We start from the raw sequence: 13,210 nt of genomic DNA, 5'->3' as shown, positions 1-13,210 counted from the left end.
CGAACTGCTAGGTTGGCAGAAGCTGGGACAAGTAACAGGAACTCTGTTGCTCGGCGCTAGGGATTCGAACACCGCGTCCCTGTACTGGAATAGTAAATAATATTAATGATATCATATTGGGTACATATTTGGAAGCTTTTATCTTTCATCACCTTCCTTCTTTGTGTTACTTTAGGGTGATTACAGGCATTGCTGTCTTCTACTTGTAACTTCCCCATATTTCCTCTGACATTTCTCCTTTTTTCTTTTCAACCAAATAGCTATTAAAGAAGAAAGGACAAAATAGTTGTATTATGGGGATTTTGTTTTGTTTTTCTTTTGTTTACTGGTGGCTCAAAGAGGTGATACAGAGAGTTGCACTTTTTGCTTGAGAGTTAATAGTGAGGTAGAAATCAACACATTAAAAAGGCCTTCGGTGTATGACACTGCAGATATTCTGTAATGGACAGGATGCAGATAACGGTAGGTTGCCTTGCAAGAAAAGCAAAGACTAGAGATCCTTGGTGCATATAACACAAAGGTAACCAAGACATTAACCTAGAACATTTGAAATTTGGGGGGCGGGGACATGGAAAGTGAGGTGATCAATATCTTGGGACTGTGTGGTGATGAATGTGACATATGGGAGACTTTGACCTGGAATCTAAGACAAATAAAAGAAAAGAACATGAATGAATAATATGAAACGAAACTAACATACATATATTGTACATTGACAGAAAGAGGTGGGCAATGAAAGTGAGGTTTATTTATTCATTTTAAATTTTGATCTGTCACTTATTCCATACGTTTCTAGTCATGTTAACAGTCATGAAAATGGATAAAACAAGAAAAATAGTATAATAGCATAAAACTATGAAAAGCCCAATAGTGTCAAAAAGAAAGAAAGAAAAGAAAACGAAAGATTTCAATAAAAGCCAACCAGTCTCCACCATCTGTCATCATATAAGGTCATCATATTCATCAGTGGCCCCATAGAATAAAATAAGCTTAGCTGTCTTCCAGAAAGACAGTAGTGTAGAAGTTAATAGAGTTTTGGGAGGGAAGCTGTTCCAAAACTTTGGAGTCACAGTTCTCTTCCATAAGCTACTTGTAGAGGAGAACCTGAAACATCCTCTCTCAGGTTGATTACCCAAGGTGGCAGATTCTATTTGAAGGAAACCATTCTGAAGTACCTGGGAGTCAAGCCATGTAGGGCTTTATAGGTTAAAACCATCACTTTCAATTATATACCAAAGACACTCATTGGTAGCTAACATAGTGCTGCAAAACAGGCTAAAGCAGGTCTCATCCATCAGCAGATAGGCCTCTGCATTCTGCATCAGATGCTAAGTCTTCTCCCAAAATATGTAGAGCGCAGTGGATGTAACTGTAGCGTAATTTGTTGTTGCTGCCCTCTAATAAGGATTGGAACTGGTTCATCAGCCTAAACTGGGCAAAGGCCCCCATGGTCATACATTTCACCAGCTGATCAAGTGGTAAGTCCAGTAGAACTCCCAGGTTGAGAATCTGCAACTCCAGCCAGAACCAACATTGAAATCAATAGAGAGTCATGCTTTGGGGATAAGCAGGAGCTCCAACTTGCAAAGTTATAATTTCAACTTGTTTTGTCCCATTGGATTCCCCCAAACCTCCAGTCAACTGTATCTCCATTTTAATCAGAGTATGACTTAGTATCATCAGCAGATGATACCTGACCTCAAACTGACAAATTACCTCCTCCAGCAATTTTATGTATGTGTGAAACAGAAGGGCTAAGCCTTAGGGTATCTCACAAATGAGTGCTAAGCCAAGCCACCTTTCCCTGCCACTACTGACTAGAAGTGTTTATTCCTATTAGAATTGAATTATCATAAAATGTTGCCAACTCTCAGCTTTCTACTCTTGAGTTTCTCCAAAAGAATGATGTGATTGCTGAGTTCTACCTGGACCAGAAAGACATTTCACTTTTCCAAGCCTCAATGCAACACGTCCATTATGGTGGCCAATGTGGTTTCCAACTCATTTAGTCTAAACCCTGCCAAAGGGGGCACCTCTGAGATGCTCTTCACTTGATACCACACCATCTTCTGCAAAACCTTCCCCCAAAAGAGGGAAGATTGGAGATAAGACAAAAATGATCTAAACACAGCTGGAATGAGAGAAGGCTTCTTCAGGAATAGGCCCAGCATTGTTCTTTCAAGGCAGGTAGCACTATTCCTTCTCTCAAAGCAGCATTGATCACTTCGAAGGAGAAATGTTCAAATATGGATGTGCAACTTGTTTAGTATGTGTTAAAAGACTGCCTTTGTGCCTGATGATTGAAACTGCAATCCTTATTATCTCATACAAAGGACAGCAAAAGTGAATGAAAAAACAACAACGACCCTACAGCATGGTTAGATTGTTAAGTGTGCGTGGGATGGCATTTGGCAGAATGAAAGCGTATGAGAGTATCAATGAACAACATTTGGGAAGTGCAGCTTTTTTATTAGTCAGATCTTCATTTTTCAACAGTTTATTGGGAAACGCATGAATGTGAGGAAGAAAATTATGTTCTCTGTTACTTTAGAGGAAGCGAATAGGTTTGAATTGTGGAACGTTTTGTGTAAATATGAATGTGAAGGTTGATTGTTCAGTGCCTTATATGATGGAAGAAAGGCAGGTATGAGAATAGATGGAATGTTCAGTACATAACTGAACCTTGAGCAAAGAGTAAGAAAATGGGATGTGATGCACCTTTGGTCATTCAATATATTTATAGGTTTGTTGTTTAGGGATGGAAATGCTTGTGGACTTCCGTATGCAGATCAGGCTGTATATATATGTTGTATTTGTGCTGATAAAATAAAGGGAGACTACCAGGGGTTGTAACACCAGGGGTTGTAACACCAGGGGTTGTAATACCAGGGGTTGTAACACAAACATATATATATATATATATATATATATATATATATATATATATATATATATATATATATATATATATATATATATATATATATATATATATATATATATATATATATATATATATATATATATATATATATATATATATATATATATATATATATATATGTTGTAATTGTACTGATAAATAAATAAAGGGAGACTAGGATAGATCTATTTCGAGCTAATTAGCTCTCATCAGCTAGCCATACCCTTACTGGGATTAGAACCCGGGCTGTATATATCTTAGGCAGGAGTCTTAACCACTAAGCCACGGGTTCTCTTCCTTATCAGTTGAGCCAGGGAAATAGGTATATCCGATATCCTACACATATACATACATACATACATACATACATACATACATACACACACACACACACACACACACACACACACACACACACACACACACATATATATATATATATATATATATATATATATATATATATATATATGTTGTAATTGTACTGATAAATAAATAAAGGGAGACTAGGATAGATCTATTTCGAGCTAATTAGCTCTCATCAGCTAGCCATACCCTTACTGGGATTAGAACCCGGGCTGTATATATCTTAGGCAGGAGTCTTAACCACTAAGCCACGGGTTCTCTTCCTTATCAGTTGAGCCAGGGAAATAGGTATATCCTATATCCTACACATATACATACATACATACATACATACATACATACACACACACACACACACACACACACACACACACACACACACACACACATATATATATATATATATATATATATATATATATATATATAACATTGAGTTATTCGATGGGTTCTGTTTGGAAGGAATTAATGTTTCTCAAGTGAAAAGGATCTTGCATGCTTCAGTGCAATTAAGCTGTGTGAAATGAGAATTGAGTATGTGAGGAACAACAGTGGGAATAGATTACATGCAGTAAAAAAAGTATGCATGGTAAAATCAGAAGTGGTAAGAGTAGAAACACAGCATGACCTTCCGCACACCCCTACCCCTACACGCCCTGCTTTGGGCCTAGTAGGCCTCCCTGCAGTCTCCTGCAATCAAAAATGGGCCACAGTGGAGCCCCGATACCACCACTCAGAAACTCATTTTGGGCCCAGTAGGCCTCCTGCATGCGCACCTGAAAATCAGCTGGCCAGTGGTAGGCGCAGTGGAGCTAAGATGGGGCCATAGCTCTTGTGCCCACAGAGAAGGTTCTGCGTGGCAACTGTGGCACGTGTGCCATAGGTTCGCCATCACGGTTTTAGGGGGTTGTCATAGATATTAACCTCACTGCACATCATGGCTTTGGTCTATCAAAATGTTCACTTAATGCTTTTTAGTAAGAGAGAGGAGGTGCAGACTAGATTAACAGCCTTATTTAACAGCTCTGTTTGATTCCCTGTCTCATGCAGCATTCAGTTCAGGGTGGGTTCCTGCCAGTTCTAACCTCTTCTATAGAAGAGGTTCCAGAAATCTACAGTGCCGATTAGAACCGGTTCCAGCTCCCTCCCTCTGCCCGTCCGCACATCATCAAGATGAAGAGCGAGAGGAGGAATTCTGGGAGTTGAAGTCCGCAAGTCTTAAAGCTGTCAAGTTTGAACACCCCTGGGGCTTTTTTTCAAAGGGTTAGGGGTGCAAGGGTCTTATAACTTGACAGCTTTAAGACTTGCATGCTTCAAATGCCAGAGTTTCTGAGCCAACATTTTGGTTGCTAAGCACCAAGCCACTCCCACCCAGCCACATGGCCGGAAAGCCACTCCCACAAAGCAGGCCACACCTACAGAAGAGGTTCTAAAAAATTTTGAAACCCACCACTGATTCAGTTCTAATGGCAGTGACACATTATCAGTCGGTTTTAGTATATTTTGTGCAGTACTGTATTCTGACAATGCAACCAAAGTCCAGTTTTATTCCAAGCAAGCTCAGGCTCTTCCATTCAAGCTAGGAATCTTAAATGGAATTTACCTTATTGTTTTCAACATCACAGGCAATGGGATTAATTGCAGCATGTTACTTTGGAAAATATATTGGATATTCTGTAGTCATCATGAAGATTGGTTGATGAAGATGATATCACAATCATCACTCAGAGTACCAATTGCTGGATCAATTAAATCTTTCAAGAATCATTTATGGATCTCTAGGACTTATCATCTAGGATGCAGGATTCTGGAGTAGATGGATGTTCAATTTAATCACGTTGAATTTTTGAAAGCTCTTATAAGTGCATCCATCTTGGACCTCAGCTCTGTCTTTTCATTTTTCTGAAAAGGAAGTGAAAATTTTAATGTTTCGTTGCTTACTGACTAGCAGTACATGTTATTGCAATCCACTTGGACAGATTGTGTATTTATTAATCAACAACAGGAAAAAAAAACATATAACACTCCTGTTTTTAAAATATATATGTTAATACCCACCATAACCTTAACTATTGCATATTAGTCTTTAAAACATTTAAAAAGAAGAACCTGCCATTTGACCATAAAATTACTTTGCTTTTAAAACAATGCTTTTAAATGATTTCACAAAATTTGCATCTGGCAATTTTTATAGGAAGAAATAAATGTCTTGTTAGTGGTTTCTTTCATGTCAACTCCTTTAACTTTTAAAATGTCTGTCTTGTAATTAGCTAAAGGTTAAAAAAAATGGCAGCAAGGCATAAATGCTTCATAAAAACTTAAAAGGGTATTCATCCTACATAGATATTAAGAAAAACAGTGTACATTTCCTTTTTTATTGCTAATAATTCCAGGCTTTAGTGAAAACAATCTCCATGCTCTTGATCATTTACCACCTATATTTCATACATGCCCCTATCATCTTTCCTTCCCTATTTCTTGAGAAATGTGTCTAATTCATTTTGCCGAAGTCTGGTGGTTAGCCAGATGAACCACAAATCCAGAACTAGCCTTTTAATTTTTCACCAGGTGCTTTGACAGTTTAGGAGAGTCATTTGTGAAAATATTTGAAGAATATGGGCAAATTCATAGGCTGGTGTTGCTTCTCAGAAAGACCCGCTCCAAAACTTTGCTGACATTAACAAAAAGACCCCAAATGTTCATGCTATATCCAAGCAAAGTTAAACATAAAGCCAATAATTTAAAAACCAATCTATTTTTAAGCCTATGTTAAAATATTTGCAAAATTATTCTTTGTGTGACAAAGATTCACGGAAGGCTTTCTACTTATATCAGATGAAGTTAACAGTCAAAGACTCCTTCTTGAGTTGTATCTTAAAACAGTGGCATAAAGCTGTGACAATGCCAAATAATTCCTTTGGTAACAGAGCACTGCTCTCATACTAGTGTTATAATTTCTTGTACAGTAATGGAAGAGACTCTCAGTTACACATACTGTATGCATATCATCATGATATTGATTCATCAGTGTTAAAATATGCTCCTTCTAAAATACTTCACAACTTCCTATTGTGGTAGTGAGGTCAGGAGACCTGTTGCAGAGCATGTTGGGTTTGTATAGGATCTTTAATTACTTTCGACTACTACTGTATTCTGTATCAAGCTTGACATAAGAGCAGAAGCAAAAAAAATTTAAGGAAAACCAATGGATGGACATGAAGCTATTTCTACATGACCCAGTTTGATATTTATTGCAACAGCTGAGCTCAGAGAAGACTACTAGCTGCTGCCATCTAGCTATGCCTAATTTTGGGTTGCAAATTATACCTCTCACCTTTTGTATCTGACAAAATCAGAGATTTATTTGTTATAATCACAGAGGTGGCCACCTTGTTCCTTAAATGGAGTACTTATTTGCTGCTTGTGCACAGCATGCTAAGTCATTTTCTATGAATCACGATTTACAAGCCACTGTAGCTGAGTTAAAACAATATAGTACACCACAAAAGAAGTAAATAACACTGTTCTTTACAGAAACCTATAAATGCGGTCTGCATTTCAGACATGATTTAGATGCAGTGAAAGGCTTATTCCTATCAATTAGCCTAAAAGTATCAGTATCACTTGGCAGCAGAAATTCCAAAGTTAGTATATACATACCTGTATATATATAATAGCAATAGCACTTAGACTTACATACCACCTTACAGTGCTTTACAGCCCACTCGAAGTCGTTTACAGAGTCAGCATATTGCCCCCCCCCCCAACAATCTGGGTTCTAATTTTACCAACCTCAGAAGGATGGAAGGCTGAGTCAATCTTGAGCTGGTGAGAATTGAACTGCCAAACTGCTGGCAACAGGCAGCCAGAAGAAGTAGTCTGCAGTACTGCATTCTAACCACTGCGCCATCGTGGCTCTAAGCACCCATGTAGGTATATCCAAAAGAAAGTTATAATAAACTGTGCAATATCTTTATGTTTTCTGGCTTTTCCTTTTTTGATTAAAACTGCAAGCATGCTTTCTTTGTCTACATGTTAAACTTAGTAAGATTTCTAAGGGATAAATTTTGGGTCCATTTTACTTCTTTTGCTTTGTTTTGGTTTGGGGACTTTTCTATAGCCCTCTTTGACAAAACCTAGGATATGAAAGTTTTTGGTTCCTTGTAGGTATATCATTTTTAATTAAATAGATGGTAGAACAGGTGCCTGTTTTTTCTAAGTTATATTTTAAAAAATATGTTCGTTTCCTATGCCTGAAATCAACTTCTCGTGCTATATGCTTACTTAAGGTTTACTTAATGCATGAATCTATTGTCTAACCTGTAACTGATGGTGACCACTGAAGATCTAGTATTTCTGTATTTTTAGATAATATATCTAAATCATTTTAAACATTTCTTTTAATATGCAATTTTTATTAAAATTAATATTTAAAATAAAATTTGAGGATGACTGTTGTACTATTGCTAGCAAAACTGTTCATCTACTATTTTAAAATTAAAAATTAATTGAAAAATGTTCACACACTTTTTTTAGAGTCTCACAAACAAAGATTTAGGTTAGCAAACGAACAAAAAACATACTGAAGAAGCTCAAATCAATGTTTAGTGGTTTAAAAACAATAAAGCAATTTTGCAATATGGCAGGTATATAATATATTTTTTTCAAAATTAGGTGACATTTTCTGGAGTTTGTGGCTGTAAGATAAATGTTTGCATTATAAATCCTACACAAGGCTAAAACTGTTCTAGCAATTCTATCCATCAGTCTCACTGTTAATGTTTCCTTTCCTCTCCAAAATCCCATTAGGTTTATTATAAAGAATATCAGAAAAATATGTGAAACTTTTAAGCATTCTTTAAGCAAAGCCAAAGACCAGACAAGAATGAACTTATACTGTTTACAAGCAAATTGGTGTTTTTTTTTAAAGGATATCTGCTCGAAACACTTTTTTCAATTTTATCATTTGGTAAATATGCTGAGCTATTTGTTAAAGAACTCAAAATAATCCTTATAAGAAATTATGTGATTTGAATGATATTGACAGTTGTATGCCTCTTTCAAAACCAATTTAAATTGAAAATATGGAATATATATATGAAATATTTGCAGGTCCATCTTACTCCCATTGTCTCTGCTCATCTGATCAAATGTAGAAGAGAGGGCATGTTTGGTGTAGTGGTTAAAGCATCAGGCTAAAACCTTGGCGACTGTGAATTATAGTATCACCTTAGGCACAAAGCCAGCTAGGTTTCAATTAAAACTCTTGCTTTTTTATTTAAAAATGTTGTATATTTATTTCTAGTGCTTTGGGGGGAAAAACATCACAATTCATTAAGATATACCCTGAAGGCTGTGAGGACACATTTGGGCCAACATTGGAAAAAAAGACACCTTGCTGATAATATTAGACTGGGAAATGAAATGCTGGGAATACACAGCAGAAGGCAAAACTAACATTATTCATCCAGAACAGGAATCTGGCTAAATTTAACCAAGGATGCTTCCCTAAATAGTACACGTCACCCCAAAAAAGGCAAACTTAACTATTTAAAGTACTGCTTTTAAGGGAGAAATATTTGATGTAAAGTAGTAACCAGATGTAATTTTATTTTTATAAATAATTTGAGTCTAAGTATAAGGTAGATACAATGGGAGGATATTCAGAACTTAATGTTGCTCCTACTAAATATTTTTTGGTGAGTGTATACACTACTATATAATAATACCATGCGTTTTTAATTTTAGATAATGATAAATAATGGTAACATAAGTATAATTATTACAGTTTAGAGTTCTGTGATGTTTCACAATAATTTTTCCAAATGTCTCCATTATTTTAATTTTAAATATTCAATTAATTATTTAATCAATGAAAGAATGAATGGGTTCCAGGGAGGGGGGGTGGGTTAACCAGGCCGGGAGGGAAGCCAGCGCCAGACGAACAGGTGAGTCCAGGAGGGAAGTGAGCGGGGGGGGGGGAGAGGGAACAAATTATTCCAGTAGAGGGTTGTTTTATTACATCGGTCGCGGGGAGGGGGGATGCGAGGACAAGAGAAGATCACAAGGTCGGTTGGGAGACCGTGGCTGTTGGCTACGCCCGGTCGTTTGTACCAACCCCCGCAGCCTAGGTGGTCAGGAACTACAGAGCCAGGGCCTGCGGCTGATGCTTTGCAATGCAAGGTCCATAACCAACAAGGCCCCCCTCATTAGCGAGTTGATCTCCGAGGGGGAGCTGGACCTTGCAGGGATAACGGAGACCTGGTTGGGCCACGAGGGTGGTTTACCCCTCGTGGAAATGTGCCCACCGGGTTTCCGTGCATTCCATCAGCCTCGGGCCCTGGGTAAGGGTGGTGGGGTGGCGGTAGTTATACGGGATGGTCTGGAACCGAGAGAGTTCACTGTTCCTCAGATACCCAGTTGTGAATCCCTAGGTGTGAAATGGGGCCCAGGGAGGCAGTTGGGCCTGCTGATTGTATACTTGGCTCCTCGCTATACATCAGCGGCCCTGCCCGAGCTCCTCGAGCTGATCTCAGAGACGGCGGTTGAGATCCCCAGGCTCTTGGTCATGGGGGACTTCAACCTGCCGTCGAAGGGGGCAGCATCTGAGGTGGCTCGGGAGTTCATGGCTTCCATGACAGCCATGGGCCTGACCCAATTAATTCAGGACCCCATGCACGAGGGCGGTCACACACTGGACCTTATTTTTGTATCTGAACAGTGGACGAGTGATCTGGGAATAGGGGACTTAGTTATTACTCCCCTGTCATGGTCAGATCACTCATGTCTCCGGCTCGACTTCCCTGCCGCTACCCCCCACCGCGAGGAGGCGGAGCCAGCCTGTCCAAGCTGGTACCGCCCCAAGCACCTGATGGAACCGGATAGGTTCCAGACGGAACTTGGGCCACTACCTGTAGCCCTGACCCGCGCTCGGTCGGAGGACCTAGTGGCCGCCTGGAATACGGCGGTGGCTGGGGCCTTGGACCGGGTTGTGCCTTTGCGACCTCTCCTGCGGCAGCGATCCACCCGAGCTCCTTGGTATACCGAGGAGCTGAGGGTGATGAAGCGCCATAGGAGACGTCTAGAGAGCAGGTGGAGATCCTCACGCTCCGAGTCTGATCGAACACAGGTAAGAGCCTATTTACGGACTTACCTTGTGGCATTGAGAGCAGCCAAACGTAGACATTATGCCGCTCTTATTGCGTCCGCGGAAAACCTCCCTGCCGCCCTGTTTAGGGTGACCCACTCTCTCCTGTCACAGGGGACGCGGGGGGCACCCTTGCAGGGTAGAGCAGAGGAGTTTGGGGAATATCTGCAGGACAAAGTCGCTCAGATCCGGAGCGGATGGGCCCCCTCCAGTGGGCCGGACGAGCCGTCAACAGTGAGTCTTGTGAGACCATTCTGGGAGGAGTTTGACTCTGTTGCCCCCGAGGATTTGGACAGGTTGCGTGGACGGCTGCGACCCACCACATGTTTAATGGACCCGTGTCCCTCCTAGCTGGTACTGGCATCCTGGGAGGTGACACGAGGCTGGCTTCTGGGCCTGGTGAACGCCTCATTGGGTGAGGGCTTCTTACCAACTGCCTTGAAAGAGGCGGTGGTGAGGCCCTTACTCAAGAGGCCTTCACTGGACCCAATGGAGCTGGCTAATTATCGTCCAGTCTCCAACCTTCCCTTTTTAGCGAAGGTTGTTGAGAATGTGGTGGCACAGCAATTTCCACGACACCTTGACGAATCCGAATATCTAGACCCACGCCAGTCCGGCTTCCGACCCGGGCACAGCACAGAGACAGCCTTGGTCGCGCTGGTTGATGATCTCTGGAGGGCCAGAGATAGAGGTTGTTCCTCTATCCTGGTCCTATTAGACCTCTCAGCGGCTTTTGATACCATCGACCATGGTATCCTATTGCGCCGGCTGCAGGGGATGGGAGTCGGAGGCACCGTTTTACGGTGGTTCGGCTCCTACCTCTCTGACCGGTCACAATGTGTGTTGACAGGGGGGCAGAGGTCGACCCTGAGGTCACTCACTTGTGGGGTGCCGCAGGGGTCGGTCCTCTCGCCCCTCCTGTTCAACACATATGTGAAGCCGCTGGGGGAGATCATCTGTGGTTTTGGGGTTGAATACCATCTGTACGCTGATGATACTCAGCTGTACGTTTCAACCCTAAATCACCCCAGCGAGGCTGTCGAAGTGATGTCCCGGTGTTTGGAAGCCGTCGGGGTCTGGATGGGGGACAACAGACTCAAACTCAACTCATCCAAGACTGAGTGGCTGTGGCTACCGGCACCTCGGTTCAGTCAGCTGACTCCAACGCTGGCCATAGGGGGCGAACAACTGCCCCCTGTGGAACAGGCGCGCAATTTGGGCGTCCTCCTAGATGCACGGCTGTCAATGGACGACCATGTGGCAGCCGTGGCAAGGGGGGCGTTCCACCAGGTTCGCCTGGTGCGCCAATTGCGCCCCCTTCTGGACCGGGATGCCCTACGCACAGTCACTCATGCACTGGTGACGTCTCGCCTGGACTACTGTAATGCTCTCTACATGGGGCTTCCCTTGGGACGCGCACGAAGACTGCAGCTAGTCCAGAACGCAGCCGCGCGGGCAGTCATGGGGAGTACTAGGTACTCCCACGTAACACCGCTCCTGCGTGAGCTGCACTGGCTACCTGTGGTCTTTCAGGTGCGTTTCAAGGTTTTGACCACCATCTTTAAAGCGCTCCATGGCATAGGGCCTAGTTACCTGCGGGATCGCATCCTCCCACACACATCCCTGCGGCCAATTCGCTCTCACAGGGAGGGGCTTCTCCTGGTGCCGTCCACTAGGCAATGCCAACGGGCGACACCAAGGAGTAGGGCCTTCTCTGTGATGGGCCCAACCCTCTGGAATGACCTCCCCCCCGACATTAGAACCACCACTGACTTCCGCTCCTTCCGGCAGAAACTGAAGACACACCTGTTCCGACTGGCTGGCCTGGCATAATTTTTAACGTCTACCTCCTGGCATATATATTTCCTACTGGTTTTTTTAGGGGACTTAATTTTATAGGACACTGGGGTTTTAAAGTCTGTATATTTTAAATTATTCATTTAGCAATTACAGTTCTGTCTATTTTTATCCTCCTCTTATTTATTTATGTATTTATTCATTTAATAATTTTAATTGTTTAAATGTTATTTTTGATGTTTTTGATATGGACTGTACACCGCCCCGAGTCCCTTTTGGGAGAGGGGGCGGTCTAGAAGTGCTAATTAAATTAAAATTAAAATTAAATGTTATGCCCATTGTAAATTCTCTGTTTATTTATTGATAGTTACTAGCAATTATATTTTTCTCCTTTTCCTCCTTTTTTCCTCTCATATCGTTGGTTACTTTATTCTTCAAATATTTTAAAATAAAATCTTTAAAAAGCCCTACTAAATGCCTCTTGGGAAAACCCTATCACAATCCACAAGGGCAAAAATTGTTTTGTGCCCCTTGATTACTGTGGCCTTCAGTTGTTTTTCCTCACCTACCCATTTCAACAGTCCACTTACTCCAGTTTTGACAAAAGCAGTTGGCTATAAATGAAAGAACTGCCCATTAGAAATCATGCACAGTCAAAAGCCCATGAATATGCTAACAGTCAGAAATGTCAAAATATGTTGTCTGCATTTCAAATTCCAGTGAAGATGAAATACAGCCATGTTAATATACAATATCTTTCTTTTCCTTCTGGACTTACTGTATTTAAGTTAGGTGAAACAGAAGCAGTAATATATATTTATTTTTCTCCAGCTGACATAGTGAGGTCAAAGGTTCACCATCCAAGCTGGATGACTCAGATCTGCAGACCTGAGATAGCAAATATCCCTGTGTGTTGCTACTTGTAATCCATTAAAAGTGAAGAACTATTTTTGCTCCAATGATGGAGAAGATCATTA

At 41.2% G+C, this 13,210-nt stretch overlaps 1 long non-coding RNA gene across 1 annotated transcript in view; it reads right to left on the bottom strand.

Moving 5' to 3' along the window:
• Nucleotides 1–430: 430 nt before the first annotated feature.
• LOC309387916 overlaps nt 431–13,210 on the bottom strand; it is a 30,307-nt gene continuing 17,527 nt past the window's right edge. Inside the window, exons 2-3 of the long non-coding RNA XR_014174690.1 lie at nt 4,893–5,191; nt 431–643 (exon numbers count right to left, since the gene is read on the bottom strand). This is a non-coding gene — a long non-coding RNA (uncharacterized lncRNA). The remainder of the gene's footprint in view (nt 644–4,892; nt 5,192–13,210) is intronic.

This window comes from Natrix helvetica (genome assembly GCF_964273705.1).
Source record: "Natrix helvetica genome assembly, chromosome: 2".
NCBI classification, from domain to species: Eukaryota; Metazoa; Chordata; class Lepidosauria; order Squamata; family Natricidae; genus Natrix; species Natrix helvetica.
The sequence above is the reverse complement of the archived record's forward strand: the minus strand, read 5'-3'. Positions and strand labels throughout refer to the sequence as shown.